The sequence below is a fragment of the Plecotus auritus genome (genome assembly GCF_963455305.1).
Source record: "Plecotus auritus genome assembly, chromosome: 6".
In the NCBI taxonomy this organism is placed as follows: domain Eukaryota; kingdom Metazoa; phylum Chordata; class Mammalia; order Chiroptera; family Vespertilionidae; genus Plecotus; species Plecotus auritus.
Window position 1 is genome coordinate 160,548,852 of NC_137773.1, and position 15,716 is coordinate 160,564,567.

Consider the following 15,716-nt stretch of genomic DNA (forward strand, 5'->3'; position numbering starts at 1 on the left):
ACAGACTTTTTCCCTGTACATGTGAGACTCAACTAGATTCACCATTTATTCACGGCCTGCACAAAAATGCAATTAAGTCCTAACTGTGTGAAACAAATAATCAGATTAACAGAAACAATCTCTGTTTTGAGAGGCTATAGCATCTATGTGCATAACACTAAGATTCCTAGAAAATTTAAGGAACCAGATCTCTGAAAATCAGCAGGGAGATGGGTTTGCGGGGGTGGGGTGGTGGGGGGGTGGAGGGACATGAGTTGGATAATTAAAAATACATACCAATAATTTACAGGCACAGTCAAATTACTTCTAGTTCATGGTTCCTAAAGACCTGTCAACTATTCTTGTCAAAAGTTTACCTTTGTGAGGGGAACTTGTTCCTATTCATCCATAACAAGAGTTGTTATATTTTCTGCACATGTTGGGTCTCTGTGAGTGGGACAGAGAAACTCTCTGTGGGACAGAGAAAATGGGTCTTGAGTGAGAGCTTTTCCCAAATGTTATCTTCACATTTGGAGTGGTTCATGGGCCTCACTTTACCGGATGAGGTAAGCAGGTTATTCCTAGTTTGGTGAACACACTGATAGGCCTGTATTTAGTCATGTTTAGCCTTTTCTGCAGCAGATCCTCAGGATGATAGCAACAGATGTCCTAAAGAAATGCGAATGGAGAGAGGGCAAGGAGAGGCTGACTCTTTAATAGGCAGACTCTCTGGTACCCTCTTTACACCAGGTAAGAGGCCACACCCCATCTTTCATCATTTCCTTCCTGTCATCCTAAACATGTGAAACTAAAGTTCTAAAATGGTTGGACCAACTACCAGGAAAAGCAAAAGACGACATGCTTATTAACATTTACTTGAAAATTGGTTTCAGGATTGGCGTAGAACATCTTTTCTTTTTCCATGGAGCATCACTTTGGCAGACAGTTCCAAGCAATTGAGTCTCCTTTGACACCCAGCATAATGGTATCTGTCACACTTTGTCATCAGAATCTTCTTTCCATGTTCTGGTGTTTGCCAAGAACTCCTCCACCTGAAATGGCAAAAGTGAGCACAGGAATGAGCACGTCTTAACTTATGAGCTAGCATTTCTGCTTCTTAGCCTTTGACAAAGTACCTACCTCAGGGCTGAGCACACAGTAGGGCCACTGAAAATGCTGGTGGAATTGCATCAACCCCTAGCCTAACCAAATCATGACTGTATTGCATTTCATGGGAGAATTTCAGAAGAATCAGGGGAATATTGAAGCAGCCAGGTTGGAAAGTGGTTTCTTAACACTGCTCTTGCACTGGGGCTTGTGGGAGAGCAGGTTTATGGAGCTCCTCTGTGAAATAGAAAATATAAAGAAATCTCTTTGTAAGCCTAAATTTTTTATAAACTTAAATTCCTTCTGACTAAAAGACTTCTTTTTATTCTGAGAATGCCCTTCTGAGCTCTTGGGGTGATGGAGGGCATAAAAATCTTACCTTTTATGAAATGGTGATGGCAGTAAATGATAGTTGTTTTCCTTTTGAATGTCCTTCTGTGGCAAATTGAGAAGTTGGCTGCTCTAGCAGCCCCCAAATTTGTTTATTAGTTTGCTCTTTTCATCATTCCATGAAATGTGAAGTTCTGAGAACTTGTAGATCAGGTCATTGAGAATTTTTGCCGTGAATTTTTTAGAGAAACTAAATAATTGTTTAAACAGTACAATTGGCAACAAAGTTAGTAAATAGCTATAGCACCTTATTTGGAAAAAATAGTATTTATCACTTTTATATGTTATAATTCAGATGTATACAAGCAGACAAGTTCAAAGATGCTCATTGTCAGACCTTATTTAAATATGCACATACTCTTTCATATAGTTAAAGACCAAAAACATATCTGCACAAATACAAGAGGTGGCAATCTGCTTGTAAGGACTTGTCTGTGTTTTCATTGAAAACCTACATCATCACAAGGTGTTCATGGATCTGCTGACATACAGACCTGCCCTTGATGGATGAGTTCATTCTTCCTTTCTAATTGCAAGCAGATTTCCAGGTGTGTTCATTATATTTAAATAAAATCTGCCCGAATTTTATGTGGTGCTAGCCCAGGGATCAGCCAGCAGGATCCATTGCTCCTTTTTATTTTTATCCCTGGCTTCTATTTCTTACCTGTAAATTCTAATGGAGGATCTGGATGGACCCCCTTGAGTAATTCCCCCTGTGCAATCAACTGTCCATGTGCACCACCGTAGGAGCGCAGGTGAGGAAGCTAAGCCACATCATAGTTCTATGCTCGTGAGAAAGCTCTCCTTCTGTATTTTTAATTACATGTTTCAAATACTGATGGCATTTTATGAGTAGATTGTAAAATCTCCAATTTTAATTGTTTTCAATTGGGCAGGGGAGTAAGGACATAGTTTCCATTTTTTAACTATGTAGCAGTTTCTTTTGCTTATTCTGATTTTGATTAGCACCCAAAATATCTCAGAGAACTGAAACACAGGGTACAGAGTGATAGTACAGAGAGTATATTTTCATTGACTTAACAATTAATAGTTCTGAGCACTTATTTTTGGATGAGACACTTGTAGGCATCAGGAAAACGGGAAGAAATGAGTCACTGAGTCACTTTTTCTCTTAGAAGAAGCTCACATTTTACTAAAATAGAGAAATTATCATCCATCCTACAGGTGGTTGTTGAATGCCTACTGAGTGTCAGGCACAATTCTAGGGATACTAGAATACTCTGGCACTTAAATTCTGTGGTTAGTTCATTTAAAAACTATAAAGTGGGTCCTCTCATTCCAGTCTCATAATGAAAGATTTGGCAGTGTTTGCTAAAATTTAAAATGTGTGCTCATTCCAGTGATTCTGCTTTGTATTTACTATAAGAAATGCCATCCCCATCCCCCAAAAAATAAATAAATGCCATCCCATTGGCCTATAAGCAAGCAAGTTCAAAGATGTTCACTTCCCCATCTATAATAATAAAAGTGTAATATGCTAATTAGACCACATGTCCTTCCGGATGACCTTCCAGACGAAGCCAGGGCTGGAGGGAAGCCCGGGTCCCAAGTGCTGGTGGCCAGAGGGAAGCCCGGGTCCTGGGTGCCGGAAGAAAGCCTGTGCTGGCAGTTGGGGGAAGGAAGGCCTACTCTTGCATGAATTTTGTGCATCGGGCCTCTAGTTGAATATAATAATGATATATTGGAAACAGGATAAATGTTCATTTTTAGTAGGGAAACTGAGTGAAAAGGCACAGAGCAGAACAAAACACACACACATGCAGGCATGCATACATATGACATATATTTAAAATACACACAAAATAATACTATACAGTTTCTAATATTTCTATATACAGATAAAAATAGATTTGGAAAAATACAAACCATACCGCTGAGGAGAAAAACTGGTTTAGGGGAGGGGTAGTTAAAGGGACACTTTTGTTTTTTCTAGAATCTTCTTTTTTATATAAAAAGATTGTATTCTGGAATACTTTGTAATTAAAATTAATTAATAAATGTTAACGTTCAAAATATAGTAGCATAAAAATTAACATTATAGTGAAGGTGGGTATTCCAAGCTATGGAGACTCCATAGAGGAGTGATTGGTGTAATAGGGTAGTAAGGTGCTTAAGAAAAAGTGAGGAACCAGACAAATATAAACTGGGCTTTAAATATGGGAAAGAGTTTTCTGGCTTAACTAGAATCAGAAGGGGTGGACAAGCAAGGCAAGCAAAAGGACTGGCTTAATAAGCAGAAAAGAAGAACGAACATAAGTAATTCCATCTGCCTCAAGTATCATGGCTTGTGAGCCTGGGAAAAGGTGTGGCATGTGGACAGCAGGGATGGAGCCTGGAGATGAGACTGGAAAAACAGGTAGAAGCCAAAGCCAGGAGAGCCGTGAGTGACATGCTTGGGAACTAGATGTGTAGTGTGTAGGTACTTATGTTCGTTTCCTGTGGCTACAAAGGAGATTACCAGAAACTTGGTGACTTAACACAATAGCAATTTCCTCTCTCACCGTTCTGAAGACCAGCAATTTGAAATCCAGCAGGGCCATGCTTTCTCCAGGGGTCCTAGGGGAGAGTCCTTCCTTGCTTCTTCTAGCTTTTGATGGCACCAGGCATTTCTTGGCTAGTCCCTCCATAATTCCAGTCTCTGCCTCCTCCTTCACGTGGCCTCTTCCCTTCTGTCTGTGTCTTCTGTCTGTGTGTCTTATAAAACTGCTAGTCATTGGATTTAGGGCCCACCCAGATAATCCAGGATGATTTCACCCAGAGATCATTAACTTAATTACATCTATAAAGACCCTTTTTCCAAATAAGGTCACGTTCATAGGTTCTTGGGATTCGGATCTAGACAAATCCTATTGGGGTGAAGGGAGGGAGCTGGCACAGGGACACTATTCAACCCATTACAGTGCTGATGGGGCAAATCATAAGCAGAGAAGTAATATTGTCAGATTTGATTTCTTGGAAGGTAGAACAGGCAAGTCAAGCCTGAGTGTTTCTCAAGGACTAGAGATGTTGTTTGGTCATTGTTAAGAGCAAAGTACCTTTCATGGTTTCTAACATGCTACTTATTGAAATAACAAACAAATGAATGAATTTGCAAGCAAATCAGTACAGGAAAGCTGGTAAATATTTAGAGGTAAGAGAGGACTTGTCCTGTGGGAGGTTCTCATTAAATGTCTTTGAACAAATGTTGGTCCTGGAGCAAAAATTATTCTTGCATGTAGGTAGGTGTTCCTTATTAGGCTGCTCAAAAACACATGAAGCCAGTAAAGCCTTACTGTACAAACATAAAATTAATTCACTCAACAAATATGTATAGAGCATTTACTGTAGCTTTGTAGATAAAGGGTGAGAATGTTCTCAGCTCTCATGAGCTAACATTCAATAAACAACATGCAAACCAGAAAAAAAAATAGCAGAGTAATAAATGCAAAGAGAAAATAAAATATGATAGTATGAGATTGGACGGTCAGGAAAGGCCTTGTGAAGGAGGTGGCATTTGACATTGAGCCCTGGAAAAGTCTGATGGACATTTCAGGCTCACAGCTGCTGTCAGTAACTTGAGGAGCAAGCCTCATCAGTTTGAGGGACAGTGAGAATGGAAGGAAAAGGAGTATGTGATGAGGGATCACATCTTTTAATATCTTGGTGGTGAAAGTAAAAAATATGGATCTTAAATACAAGCTGAAGCCATTGGTGGATTTTAAAGAGGAGCATGACATGATCTTATTACCATTTAAGTATGGTCCCTCAGCCTCCATACTATTGACATTTTGGGTCAGACAATTTTTGTTTGGAGGGCTTTCCTGCACAAAGTAAGAGGTTTAGTAGCAGCCCTGGCTTCTATCCAGTAGATGCCAGTAAACCCACTTTCCCCAGTTATGATGACCAAAAATATTTCCAGACATTGCTAAATGTCCCCTGGGGGACAAAATCACCTCCAGATGCGAACCATTGATAAAGCACTCTCTGGCTACCATGAGGAGCAATATTTGTAGGTGAGGTAATAGTGGAAGCCAAAAGACCAATTAGGAGGCTGTACTGTGATCCAACAAGAGAAGATAGTGGTTTCTAATGGCAGAGAGAGAAAGAAAGAAGTTAATTTGGAACATGTGTTGGAGGTGCATTTACTGGTGGATTAGAAGTGTGGGTATAAGAGAAAGAGAAGAATCAAAAGTTTGTGGCCTGAGCAATGGGGTGAAGAGCGGAATCTTACTGACATGAGGAAGAATGGTAGAGGACCAAGACTGAGTGGAGGGCACAGTGTGGGAAGGAAAGTCAGTGTTCAGATTTCTAAAACTCACATGCTTGTTTGCAACATCTATTAGATATCCAAGGGAGAAAAGAAGGCAAGTAGGCTATAAGATCTGCATGTCTAGAGTTCAGGAGAAAGGTCTAACTAGCAATATACTTTGGAGCCTTTGGCATGTAGATGGTTTGTAAAGCCATGGTCAAGATGAGATTCCAGGGAGTGAGGGAGAGGGGAAGAAGAAGGAAGAAGAAGACAGGGAGAGAGTATAGGAGTAGGGTAAAGAACAGGGGGGTTGCAGGACTGAGCTTGGGGTCTACCACACTTCAAGTTCAGTTAGAGGAGAAGCCAAAATAAGAAATCAAGAGAGAGGATCCGGTGAATAAGGATGGTTCGGAAAAACAATGAAAGGTATTCTACAGTCCCATGAAAGGCCTTATGCTTTTTAGATGTTGCTGTTGTTGAGTTAGAAAGACAAGAAATGGTAAGCATTTCCCAAAAGTCAGAATGAAGAACCTTAGCAGAGTTGGGAGATCCTAAATATTTCTTCTCCTCTAATCATTTTCGCTATAAATTCTAGTCTGTAGACAAGATGTCCAATGTTCTAAAGCCCTAAAGAACTAATTGCTTCATATTCTTAAGCTCTTCATTTTCAGGTATTCTTCTTTTCTGGTAATTGAAAGGGGTCTCTAGACACCTTTCTACTACAATGGCAGGGCATAGACCATCTAAATTCCCACAATTCTTTCTAACTTTGTGAATCAGCGCTGATACCCATTATTGACTCAAACTATGTCAAACTAGAGAAGCCATTTTTCTTTGTCTTGGTTTGATGCCCCAACTCAGGTGATAGGAAACAAATAGACAGGAAAGGAGTGAAGCCGAAATCAGAATAGCTCACAGATGAGAAGCCAGAATAATACCTGGCTGGATAGAGTACATGGTGAGGACATCATTGTATATTAACTTAAAAAAAAAGAAAGTGAAGGAGGTTCATGATTGCACTAAGACCTCAGGTATGGTTTAATATTTCATGCCACTAACAAACAAAGTCAGGTTCAAATTGGAATTATACTAAACCTTGAAAAGCCCAAGCAGAGGCTTGAGCATGGTGAATGGTCAGAGTAGAAAGGCTGAGTGGACATAGCTGGATGTGGAAGTCAGGGACTGGGGCCAGCATCTAGACAGCACAGTTGGACATGAAGATACACTCATACACTGTGCTTACACTATGCACAAGAAATAGTAGGAAACATGAATGGGGTCCAAGGATTGAGAACGGATGAGCAAGTCTCAGGACCAATTATCCCAGGACAATACTTTGCACCAAGTAAGTTACCAGCAGGAAACAGGTTGGCTAGTTGAGGAGAATCTAAAGGTGTGGATAGAGTTCAGAGAGATCAACAGAGATGAAGAATGATCCTGGTACTAGCAATATCAGCGCTTCATTATTATGCCCAGACCTGAAGTGTGCAGGGAGGAAATAGTTACCAGATTGTGGAGGGGACAGGAGAGGGCCACCCCACTGGAGCTGGGGCCTTCTTAATAGAATGCAGCCAATCTGCTGCCCCCATCTGAGAACGATCTGGGCAGTATGCATCTCAACCTCAGTCTCCTGATATCTGCCAATCAAGCAGAAGCCAGAGTAAATGTTAGCTTCTTTAGGAGAAGGGTGGAGAGTAGATCTAGAGGGGAAAACAGAAGACTTTCCCCACAGGCTCCCTCTGGTATGAATTGGTTCAGCCTAACATGTATGTTCTGCTCTTCAGAGTGAACAAGGTGTCTCTCTTCAAGTGTTAATGGTTTTAGCAAAAATTTAGCTACACTAAGCAATTCTAATCTGGAATTTGCCTATGAAAGAACTACATGACCACATCCAGAGAATCTTCACAGGGAAGACTCTTAATATTATTTTTTTTTCTTTTTTCCTGAGTATCTTTTCTGAAACCCATAGTATTTGTTTATTTGCAGGAAGCACTGATTATCTTCCAGGCTGAGAATAGCCTTTACTGAAAACTTAAAGCAGAGAAAAATAAACCAGGTTGTCAATGAAAAATCATTATTCCAAGGTGGTAGGCACCAAAAATGTTAAGGGCTATCTGCCAGGAAGAAAATAAAGCCTGGAAAATTATCCTCCATCAGCATATCTCATCTCTGAAAAATCATTAGCTTCAAACAAGGCAATAAAATAGGACCCTACACACAGTAGGTGAGCCAGCACACTCTCAATGGTAATGATGTATTTCTATCACTGTGTCATTAGAGCATAATGATGATCTATTTCATGTCTGGAGAACCATGGGTATTGGAGTCAACATCACGACCTTCAATCCTCAACTGTTAGGTTTCCTGTACTAAGTGCTGTTGTTTTAATATCAACGGTCATTGCCTTACTAAGGAACTCTGCAATAATATGGTGACAGTTAAGTCAGAGAAGGTGATAAGTTTTGGGGGAGTCCTTTGGCTTTTATGTCTAATAGTTAGGACTGAATACGTACCATTTTACACTTTGGAGGGATAAAGGACTAAACGGGGCTATTACAAATAGTTTAAATAATGAATACATTTGTTTCAAGCAAACTTGGATCCTTTTGTGATCCATTAGTTTATAAATGAACACCACCTGTTAGATGAGAAACTCTGTAGAATCCCTTCTGACTATACATAAACATAGAGATGCATGCTGGGGCCCATGTACCATCATCAAAATTGCTGTTCTATTTGCGAAAAGCTACAAGCATTTAGTTACACCATTTTTTTTTTTTTGAGTGAGAATGATGAAAAGCATGGACTCCAAAGCCAGACTTCCAGGATTCAAGTTTCCACCCACCATTTACTAGCTATGTGTCCTTGAGGGGCATTATTGAACCTCCCTGTGGTTCAATTTCCTCATCTATGAGATGGGAATAAAATTACATCTTCCTCTTCAGGATTAATGAGGAGTAAATGAGTTAATCCATGTAAAGCTCTTAAAACCATGGCTGACTCATAGGGGATACCCTGTAAATGTTAGCTCTGAGAGTATTATTTTATTGCAGGTCTAATGTATTGCATTGTTTATTAAGAAAACCTCAAAGCAAGCTATTATTATTGTGTGGACACCACTACATAAAATAGTATTTTTCTCACTTGGCTTTGAACATCTTACCATGTCTCTACCCACCACAATACAACCTCCCTGGACGTCCATTATCAACCACCTCAGAAAAGTGCTGGGTGTATAATACATCGTAGGGACTCCATTAATGTTTGTGGGATACATGCAGTCCAATAAGACACAATTCAAATTAGTCTCAAAATGTTATCCTTTGTTAGTGCAGAGAACACTGAAAGAAAAAGAAAAGTTTCTCTTGGTCAGTAATTCTAGTCCCATGGCCCCAGATACAGACATGTCTTTAAGCCACCTTGTAATCCATGCCTTGCTCTAAAACAGAAGTCCTTCTGGGCAAGTTCACAATACACATGCTGTTCCTGAGTAGCAGGTTTTTAATTTGGAAACAGGCTTTTGCTGACAGATGTGTAAAAGTGCAAGCTACCTGTGTAATTCCCTCTCACCTTGACAGCTGTGCATAGAAGGAAAAGACACCATTTCTTGTCATTTGGCATTAACAGACCCTTGAATCTTTTGCCCCAAGTCTACCTGTTTCTGATGGTATCGGGCTGTCCTGAGGATTGTTCAGCTCCGTGCATTCAATTGGGTTTCCCACACCCCTAGTAGAAGCAATTCCAACACAAATATTGAAGACGTGCAAACATGAACTTCTGTTTCCTTCTGGAGGAAATGAGAACTCCACCAGGGTGTCCTTCATTAGGCACTGGTCCCGTTTCCAACCCCACAGGGCCCCCAGAGCCTACCCAGTACACCATGTGTAAAACGTGGACTTGGTGGGACCTGGGTGGGCTCATTTCACAATAATGAAAAATGTCTTGTTTTTCTTCTGTGTAATCTTCTTTCAATCCATTATGTTAGTTCTTTTTTTTTTTTTTTTTTTTTTTTTTGGTGTTGCTTAAGAAATACTCAGTAAGTGATTAATAACCTGTCTTGGTTTTGCTCTTGCTCTCACTGGCTTGTAGAGAAATAATGTGACCTACAAATGTTTGGACAAACAGTACATTGTGTTAATGACAGATTCCGCTCAGACATGCCCCATGCCATTGAGCTTATCAGCACTGAAAGAACAGGTATTCCTGGACTTTGTCTAATTGTCCTTTCTTTGCTTTTCTCGTTAGACTAAATAGCAACCATATTGAAAAGGGGACTGAACAAAACAGTGTTCAGAGCTGTGTATTGCTTTTGTCCTCTACAGGGCAGAGAGGGGGGAAACTGAGCAGACAGGCACATGTGGAGGTCATATGTACAGTCCTAACAGAACAGGAACATGCTTACATGCTAAGCATGGCAGTGAGTAGGTCAAATATTTCTTGAAGTAAAAATAAAATAACAATTTATAAAAAAGTATGGGAGTAGGAAATAGGACTTCACATGCAGATAAAAATGACCAGGCAGAGTTAATTAACTCATCTCTTATAGTATGTAGTTTTATTTAAAATAGGTGATTAATGATAACTGGAACTCTCTGTGCTGGTTTATATATAAGGTTTAACTGGGATTTTAGAGTAAAGGAAAAGGGAGGAGACATAATTTCCAACTGAGTCATGTTCCCTAGATAAGAAAATTCGAATGAGTTGGAGTTACCCAGGAGAGGCATATGGTTAAAATTTAGAACCCAGCTTTTCTTGTAAGTGGCCTGAGGTGACCTCTGAAAATAGTTTGCTATTCACTTGATCCAGAAAACCCTCACAAAATCATGCAAATCAAGAGGTTCAAATCTTTGTGTTCACTGCAAGAACACTCATGAAACTGCCCAGGCCATCAAGGGTACGCATATCCGAAAGTCACCAGCATCTGAAGGATGTCACCTTACAGAAGCAATGGGTGCCATTCCATTGTTACAATGTGGAGTTGATAGGTGCACCCAGGCCAAACAGTGGGGCTGGACCACAGGGTCGGTGTCCCAAAATGAGTACTGACGTTTTGCTGCACATGCCTAAGAAAGCAGAGAGTAATGCTGAACTTAAGGGTTTAGATGTAGATTCTCTGGTCATTGAGTGTATCCAGGTGAACAAAACTCCAAAGATGCAGCGAAGAACTTACAGAGCCCATGGGTAGATTAACCCCCACATGAACTCTCCCTGCCACACTGAGATGATCCTGCTGATAAAGAGCAGATTGTTCCTAAGCCAGCAGCGGAGGTTGCACAGAAAAATATATACATCCTAGAAGAAACTGAAGAAACAAAAATTTACAGGATGGGAGTAAAAATATATGCTAAAAAAATTTTTTAATTAGAATCCAAATTTTAGAAGGGGCAAAAATCTTTGAGTCACTTCATCCAGTGTACCCATTTTACAAATGGGGAAAATGAGGCCCAAGAGGGTTTGGCCACACTGCGAAGGTCCTGTGACTCATCAGCAGCCTAGCAATAACCAGAACCCACTTTTATTTTTTTTTTTTATCTGAGAGTCATATTTTTTCACATTGCTGCCCACCACTTCTTCCTAGTCACACTTTTTAAAATTCACATAGTACACGCAGGCAATGAAGTGTGGCAATTCAGATGAGAAAATAGAATGTGAGAGTTCATCATGTCAGCCATCAACATTATGTTTTTTTCCTCTGCAAAAGAGAGACAGCTGCAAAGCATTTGATCTTAACAATGACGATTAAAATGAACGTTATTTGAAGTTGCAAAATCACCACATTGCATTAGCACAAGACTCCGGCATGTGTGCACAAGGGCACTTGGCAGATGTCTTACAGAGGATACGTTGATGTAGGCACTTTAGGGAACATATGGGACCTGTGGCACTCTGTGGTAAATGGATTCACAGCACCACGGCCATCACCAGAGTGACTGCCTTCTACCTGAGGGAGCAGCGGAGGTGACGTGAGGGCTCTGGTATGTGCATCGGTGGCATACAAGTCCCTTAAGGACATTTCGTCCACAGTGGTACGTTTGGCTTCATCCTGTGCCCCTGCAATGCATCTTTAGTGGTTGCCCAACGTCATTAAAAGATCCATTTTATTTAAACTTCATGAAGGATAACAAAGCAGCACCCAGAAGACTAAATGGTGAAGAGGGAAGCCCATTCTAATCTAAATGTTCTCTGCTTTTATCTTAAACCCAACAAAGTTAGTTTTATTTTTCCTCCAACTTTTGTATTTAGTATGTATGCTATGTACTGTCTTCCCGTGAATTCTCTCTTCCCCAAATATTTTAAGCACTTGGGATTAGAGAATGAAAGGATATTACTTGTAAGGTTGAGTTTCATGAAGACTCTGCTAATAAATAACTTCAAGGTCTTTGGTCTGAAAAATACTGGTAAAAATGTGTGTCTTGGTTCCTCATAAGGTAGCATTTTAGCACCTCATAAAGAAGCTATCAGGAAAGATAGCCGGTTTGGAGAGAGAAAAACCACATAATATCAAACAAAAAGATCAATGAGGTGAACACCGAAGCTATTATCATGATTGTAAAGTATTCTCTGTATGATGGTGTCTTCCCTAATTATTTAGGATCGCTTGTAAAATTGATTTTATGCAAACACAAAAACACTCAGCAACAGCCGACTCCTTGCAGGCAACATAAGTTCTTGGGAATTTATTGACCTGTCGTTCACATGTGTTACTTTACTACCACTTAATGGTCTGTTTAGATAGTCTTGGTGTGTACAAACTCCCTGCCATCAGCTCCACGTACCACACATTGACAGGTTGCTGCCACAGAGATAAAATAAGGGACCCGAGGCCAGAGTAGCAGGGACACAAAACCTTCCTCTTTTTTCACCCAAATCCAGGGTTTTTCTCAGCAGCTGGAATGGGAAGTGAGGAGCCTCCATCTTCCACTTTCTGCTATTTCATGAACATAGAAGGCATAGAAAAAGGCTACACCCAGACCTGGCTTTAGATCTTCGTTTCATCTCTCACTGGTGATGTGACCGTAGAGACATCAGATCACATCTCTGAGCCTCAGGCTGGTTAGCTGTAAAACAGGGGAAAAATCAGTACCTGCCCAGCTCCTAAATGTCCTGGGAAAATTTAAGGGAAAATGGGAATCACGTGCTATACAAATGCATGGTCAAACACGCACATACAAACTCTTGCTCTGTTTCTCTGTGTCTCTTAATTGAAAGTTGTTAGCAAGATAGCTTGGGAAATACACAGAGCTATTTTCTGCCTTGGAGGGGGCTTAAGAGACAAGAGACTAAGGCACAGCCAATGCTTGCAGAGAACCTACAGTCCAATAGAGGAGATCCTCTATGTTTATTTAATGTTGTAACATTTCTGAAATTGAAAAATACCTGATGACCTCTGGTCTGTCTTGGTTGAATAAGCAGACTTTTTATTTTCTTGGTGGCACATGAAATAATGATGCCTCTTTCTTATACTCAGTAGTGTCTTAGATTCAATGAAATATAATCATATGGCCTCGCAGATAACTATTCTCTTGGACTGTGCGGGCTGGGGGCAGAGGGCGATGGAACCCTGGAGGGAAGATGCTAAAAGACTTTGCAGGAAAAGAGACTTTGTCAGCTACATGGCTGGAAAATTAACCTTGAGCTGGATAGGAACTAGTTCCGGGGGAAAGATGATAAATTTTGCAAACATTCCATTGTAAAATTCAACCATTTCCTATTACATACAAAGAGAAATGTAAAGAAAAGGATCCGACCGGTAATGGGAAGGAAGTAGAATAGAAGGGACACGCTGCTCTTCTGCCCACCCACCATTCTTTGCCCCACTGGATGGAGCAGTTCATTTCCAGAGAGGTTCCAGAGTGATCCGATGCCCCACGCAGGACTCGGGCCCTCAGACCAGAGCTGACATCATCCATACTCTTCCCCACGCTGTACCCCTTGCATGAACCCAGCTCTTAATCTAAAACAGAACGCTCAGAGTCTCAGGCTCTGTGACCGGCCTCTGAGGCGACCCCAATTCGATCCCAGGGCTGAGCAAACAGCCTTGCTGCAGGTTTAGTTTTCTGCAGGCCTTTGCTTTCAGGAATGCAGTTCTGTGGCCATTTCCCTGACCTGGCCCTTGTCATAATGAATCCTTCCTTCCCGTTGAATTATTTCCCCCCTTTCCTCTAAAAGATTTATCCTGCATGCCAACCTTTAGTGAAACTTCTTTAGCTCAAGAAAAAATAAACAAGCAACCAGGACTCGAGTGGCAAGAGCTGGGACGAAATGAAATGGCGTTTCCTGGATTTTAAATGCTTGCAAAATAGTCTAATGATGAAAAAGAATGTTGATAAAGCTTAAATGCCCAATTATAACAACCGCAGTTCAAAATCCAATTAATGGCATCGTTTGTCTCCCTCCCCCTCTGATTCTCCTCCCCTTCTGTTTCCTGTATTGCCTCTTCTTTCCTGGTTTTACTCGGAGATTTTCTATTTCTATTTTCTCAGTGTGACATCGACCCAGAGTTTAACTTTTCTATCATGCATGTTTAGTTTTCTGGATTTTTTTTTTCCTCCTATGGAGTCCTTATTTCCCACGTTTTATCTCCCTCGACCTTTCCATCTGGTTATTTTTACCCTTCTTCCTATTGCTTTATTATTTTCTCTTTCCTGTTTATTATTTCCCTTCCTTCACTCAGGTTTCCGTTTTTCTATTTGTCGAGTCATTCTACATCCCTTGTAAAATAATCACTGAATCAAGATACTCCCAGAATGTCAGTGTGTAGGCAAATGAGAAGCTGTGCTCTGTTGTCGTTACTGGGTATTAAAAATAAACTTGACCAAGACTGCCATCCTACAGTCTTGAGACTGTTAGCACTGGATTTAGGGGAGGCTCCAAAGGAGTACTCTCTTAAAGGAATGTTGTCATTTATGCAGGGAAGAGGACAAAGTTGGGAAAGAAAGGGGGTGGGAGGTAGAGGCAGTGCCAGACTTCCTTTGTCCAAACCCCAATTCTACTTCTCACTTTAGCTGTTCACCTTAGGAAAGTTACTTCTCCAAGCCACCTTTGCCAAATAGAGATGATAATATCATACCTATCTTAAATTAAATGAGTCATTACATTTAAGTTCTTAGAACTATGCCTGTAACACTATAAATCTATATAAGATTAACTATTATCATTTGGCTGAGTTACTCAAGTTGGTATCGAACATGAGAAAATATGCATTTTGGGAAATACATTTCCTCTTGCCTATGACCACCTGGGATCAAGTTTGAGAAGGCTTGAAAGTAGTGATTCTCGAAGTTTAGTCCTTGGACCAGCGGCAGCAGCATCAAGGAACCTGTTAGAAATGCAAACCCTCAAGCCCTACCCCTGACCCACACCCCAGGCAACTGAACAGAAACTTCAAGAAGAGAGCCAGGCAATTCAAGTTTTAACAAGCTCTTCAAGTGATTCTGATGATGCTGAAGTTTGAGGACCATGCCCGATGGTAGGTATCCTTTCTACTCTAAAGGTGTGTCCAGAATACAGAATATAGCCGTACCCACCTCTCCCCAACTACCCTCACCTCTCCCCAACCACCCCCCCTCCAGCAGTATGATGAGCCTTTGTATGGTCCATGGTCATGCTCTTTGGAGCAACTTGAGTAGTGAGCAAGCTATGGGTGTGAAGTTGCAATATTCTAACTCAGGAACATTACTTTCATCTCTTCCCAAGGTAGTGAATTACCTGATCTTCAGGTCCAAAGAATAGGAGTCTGAAAGCATATGGTAGGTGAAGACAGATCAAACAAAGAGATGACCTTCATTCTCAAAATGAGTAAGTAAGACTAGATAGTCCAGACAAAGACTTAAACATTAGTGCCTTTCACCTCTCAAAATAATCAGGTCACATGGCAATGAGTGTAGGATGACCTCTGTTTAATGTTTCTAAGTTGTCCACTTTGGGGTATGTTTGGGATCTTTTGAAGTTGATACTATTTAGGGAAAATCACTCTAGTCTTCTTAAGAAG

At 40.7% G+C, this 15,716-nt stretch overlaps 1 protein-coding gene and 1 pseudogene across 4 annotated transcripts in view; both read left to right on the forward strand.

The window, feature by feature from the left end:
- The window catches only part of RARB (retinoic acid receptor beta), a 728,677-nt gene that overhangs the window by 446,065 nt on the left and 266,896 nt on the right, over positions 1-15,716 (forward strand). The window lies entirely within an intron of this gene.
- LOC308250633 (large ribosomal subunit protein uL22-like) lies at positions 6,995-11,060 on the forward strand (annotated as a pseudogene). Its single transcript has 2 exons — positions 6,995-7,070; positions 10,511-11,060. The product of its transcript is annotated as a large ribosomal subunit protein uL22-like (transcript).